The following is a 4,956-nucleotide window of genomic DNA, read 5'->3' as shown; positions in this document are numbered from 1 at the left end:
CATTATCATAGCGCTAAAGTATTTGTGCAGGTTCCTACTTCAATTCTTCTAGTCTCGCAATAGCCATGACAGTTACATCGGGGCCTGTTCGGCAGAGAAGGGAGAGTTCCGCTCCCGATGCTCAGGATCAAAGAGAGTCTTCTTTGAAGATTATTTCTTCGATAGGAGAGGGGCACCATGAGTTAGTGAGGATAGATTGCGGATGGGGGGAGAGAGTAGTGTTACAGACTCTTTCCCCGGATGAGGGCATCTCGGATCATGTTGATGGATTCCTGAACGTGTACACGTATCCTTTCATGCTGGGCCCCCTCGATAGGGTTGTGCTCGACTTTTGTTTAAGGTATCGGGTTACCTTGGTGCAGATACATCCGTCGTTTAGGCGAGTAGTGTTGATGATGAGGTTCTTTGCGGAGAAGGCAGGGCTTGAATTTACGCTCAGTCATCTCATTAGGCTGTATCGGCTCTTTCACCACCGAAGTCTGCTAACCTTGCGGTGTTGGTCGACCACACCCTTTGTTGTTGACGATGAGGAAGATGGAGATCAGGGGTGGATTAGTCGGTTCGTCCAGGTTCGGACGGCTGATGCTAACCCCGTGGAACTTATGCCATTCCCTGAGGAATGGCACTATGCACGTAAGTGGTACATCCCGTGCTTTCTCAGATTGGTTTATGGCGAGGGCTAGTTTGTAACCATATTTTTTCCTTTTCTGTAGCGATTTCATGGGCACCGGACGGCGTTCCTGACCTACCTGGTTGGGTTCGGAAGTTGGCGACCCACTCGACTTATGATGAGAGTAGGTGGTGAGCCGTATCCCGGGGCAGATGGAAAGCAAAACATCACAGTATGCATGTGTACTACTTTTTCCTTACCCTTTGTTCATGCGGAGAGACATTTTCCCTTTTTGCATATTAATCGTGCTGCTGTAGGTATCAGAGAGCCTTCAGAGGCGAGACCGTGCTCCTCCGGAGAGGGGGAGGGGTTGCCAGCTTCCAGGCTAATAATGACAATAATAAGCGGGACATGCATTCACAGGGCGATGGCGCTCAGAGTAAGGCGAAACGGGGCTGGGGCTTTGAGATGGAAATGTCGTTTGAGCCTGCCGCGCCCGTAGTTCCTGATTCTAGAAAGGTGGTTTCTACGAGCGACCGTGCCTCGGCCGGAGTCTCTTCTTCCAGGTCTGAGGGGACTAGATTAACAGATTTGCCCTCGATCTTTGAGGAAGTCCACCGGCTTCACTTTGTGGTGAGTTTCGACATAGGCCTTTTGATTCCCCCGTCTTGCTTTCCTTATCGAGTATTCTTCTACAGGCCTTTGACAGGCTTAGGTATGAGTTGCTCTGTCATGGAGCTAGGTTCCGGAAAGCTCTGGATGAGGATAGATCCCTTAGGCTCCTTTGCGATGAAAAGGAAGTCGAGTTGGCACACTTGCGATATGAGGCGTGCCGGAGCTTGAATTATGAGAGCTACTTGATGGAGCAGGTAATTTTCTGTCCCGGGTGCGTATGCGTTCCGCCTTTTAGCTTCTGAGGCTAACACTTTGTTTATTCCAGTTGCAGAAAAAGACGGAGGCCCTGGAACGTCTTCGGGATAAAGCCGACCGAATCAAGAATGACTGTGATGAGCGAAGAGCTCGGGCGGAGGTTCAGGCTTCACAGGAGAAGGATTCCTTGGCTAAAGTTCCTGCCTTCGAGGTTCAACTCCGCTTAGCTCGTGATAATGCTTTAGTACAAGTGAATATGATCACGAAGCTCGAATCCGAGCTTTCAAAGGTCAGGGCTGAGATCGTTGATGCCCGGACCGGAGCAGTACTGAGCCGAACTAAGGTTGATAAGGAGATGGCGATTTATTTGAAGGACGCTACCGATTCTCACGCCGAGTTGAAGAGGGTCCTCGATCGTGAAGAGAGGATCAAAGAATATGCTTATTGAAGTCTCGAAGAATGATTCTCGAGGAGATCCGCGCCAGGGGTTTTGTCCTCTCGGAAGAGTTGGCGCGAGCGAGGGCGGACGAGCGTGATGCTCGGTTACTCCTGTCCGACATCAAGGAGAGTGAAGATGAGGCCGGTAGGCCGTAGCTCCAAGGGGTAGGACGTAGATTTTGCCATTTTGTACGTAGCATTTCCAGAGCATGTTTGTAGGTGAAGAATGTGCTTTTTCGCGTATGTGTATAAAAGAAAACCTTGTGGCTTTACTTCTTCTGTTGGTCTCAGAGTCGGTGAGAATCCTTAGATTCGTGATATGGCCCTGGGGCTCATTAGGCTGGCCCGGGGGCTCTTACGCGCTCGATCGATGCGACCTTTAGTATAAGCTAGTGTTTGATCTCTTATGCTTTTGCTCAACTGTTTTGGGTTTAGTCTCCGAGTCGGGTTTCGACTCGAGCTCGTTTGGCCCTCAAGCTTTTATGTTTGCATGGGCTGGCGACAATGGCTCTTACGCCTTTTATCGAAGCGATCTTTTATGTGCGTGGCCCTGAGGCTCATTAGGCCGGCAAAAATGGCTCTTACGCTTTGCCCTGAGGCATATGCATTTATAAATTTTGGGTTCTGTCTCCGAATCAGGTTACGACGCGAGCTCATTTGACCCTCAGGTTTTCATGTTTGTGTGAGCTGGCGACAATGGCTCTTACGCTTTGGGTCGAAGCGACCTTTTTTTGTCTTTGTTTTCCCCTCGTTAAGGACTTTTTGATGTAATTTTTGTCTGACCCGTCGTCGGTTCGGGAAGAACCTCGATTTCGAGTCATTTCATGGCGATGATCGAGCACCCCATAAGGTTTGGCTCGGAGGCTGAGTATCTCGAAGCCGATGATGTGGAGCTTACGTGGTCGAAGCTCTTTTTCCTATGTCGAGGGTAACCTGTTTAACCGGTTCTTTTCGAAGTAGATTCGAAGTAATGGCCTATGATTTTGTAGCAACGGTCGGGCATCCCCGAGTTGCGTTAGCTTGGCTGGTACAGCCGTATGACAGTAGTCATTTGTGCTTGGCCGGAGCCATTTTTGGTCCCGAGTGTAGTAGTTTAGATGTCTATATCGAGGGTATGCCTTTTTAGGGATCTTACAAGTTCGATATATATATCCTAAACTTCGGGATCGAGTTTATGCCTGTAGTAAGGTCTTACAAAATTTTCATGCCTTTGAGGTCTTCTAGTTTTGTTGATACTTGGGACAAGTATGATTCATGCCTTGCTTGAGGTCTTACAGTTTTGTCGATACTTGGTACAAGTATGATTCATGCCTTGCTTGAGGTCTTACAGTTTTTGTTGTTGCTTTATATAGGTCTTACGAGACCGAGTCTGCCCGCTCGGGGTCTTATGGCCTCGGGTTTTTTACTGAATTGTGATTGGCGGTAGTCTCCGAGTCGTCGAGGTTGTTTTGGCTCGGGAGCCGTTACTCTGTAGCTCGGTATTACCTCATTGAGGGCTTACAATTTCGGAGATTCCGACCCTAAGGTCGTGCGATTTTTGAGTTTTCGACGCCAATCCCCAAGTGTTCGGGGCACTTTTGGAGTTGGAGGTGTTTCATGATTTTCGCGCTGCCTCGTAGAGGGATTATGAGTTTGGAGTTTCGACCATGAGGTCATGCGGATGTCGAATCGTTGACGCCAGTCTCCGAGTATTCGGGACGTTTTTCATGGAGGAATCGTTTTGGCGAAAATGTTGAGTTTCCTTTGGAGTATGATATGCTTTGACAAAAGGTGTTCTTTGATTGCTTGGCACAAGTACATGTGTCTCCACCCTCAGGGGCGAGGCTATGCGGACACGGTTCATTCGACCGTTTCGCCTAATACATCATTTTCCTATTGGGACCCCATTTGGCATTTTTTGGCTTTTCCGAGGGAATGATCTTCTGTGGGAATGCCCTCCATTGTTCGAGGTTGATTTCAAAAGAAGCCTTGAACATTTGTCTGGATCTTCCTTAGGTAGCATATAGATGTTGCCTCGCTAAAAACCTTGACGGTAAAGCCCTTCTTGGGATGAAACCTGGCCGAAGGAAAAGAGTACAACGCATGCTTTTGAAACCTAAGGCCTTCGGGTTGGGAAGAGCTCTGGTTGTTTCGACCGGGTGCCTACATGAAGGTTAATGTGAAATATAACATGAAAAGGGAGATGATTATACCTTAGCGTGGGATGCGCCGGCGATGTTCTGAGGTATGGTATGTCCCTGTCGCTTGTAATGAGCGGTACGGTCCTTCACTATGTTTAATCGGGCTTAGCCGATGATGTAGTTTGCTTGCCCTTTGGTTCTTTCGAGAGTGGAGATATTGGTGTCGGTGCCATGTCGTGCACCGGGAACATTTCTCTTGCCGTGTGATGTTCCCCGTAGACGGTATTAATCCTGTCCTTTGCTGGGAATTTCATCATTTGGTGGAAGGTTGATGGCACTGCTCTCATGCAGTGTATCCATGGTCGCCCGAACAAGACGTTGTACCTCATGTCTCCTTCGATGACTTGAAATTTGACATTTTGGGTCGTGCCGGCCACGTTAACTGGGAGGGTGATTTCTCCTTTCGTTGTTTCACTTGCCATGTTGAATTCGTTGAGGACTCTAGTGGCAGGCACAATTTGGTCTAACAATCCGAGCTGCTCTATTACCCTCAACCTGATAATGTTGGCCGAGCTACCTGGATCCACGAGTACACGTTTTATTTGAAATGTATTCACGAAGAAAGAGATTACCAGTGCGTCATTATGAGGTAGAGACAAGGCCTCAGAGTCCTCTTTGCTGAATGTGAGGGCATCCTCGGGTATGTACCCCTGAGTTCGCTTTTCTCTAGTGATGGACATTTTTGTCTTTCTCATCACGGGCTCTTGGGGATCGTCGACGCCTCCCAAGATCATGTGGATAACATGTTGTGGCTCGTTTGCTTCGTTCTTTTTGGCCGCCTCTCTTTCTCGGAACTGAATTTTGGCCCGGTGGCTTAAGAATTCTCGGAGGTGACCTTTATTGAGTAGCCTGGCTAGT

Source organism: Nicotiana attenuata, chromosome 3 (assembly GCF_001879085.1).
Source record: "Nicotiana attenuata strain UT chromosome 3, NIATTr2, whole genome shotgun sequence".
NCBI lineage: Eukaryota > Viridiplantae > Streptophyta > Magnoliopsida > Solanales > Solanaceae > Nicotiana > Nicotiana attenuata.
The sequence above is the reverse complement of the archived record's forward strand: the minus strand, read 5'-3'. Positions refer to the sequence as shown.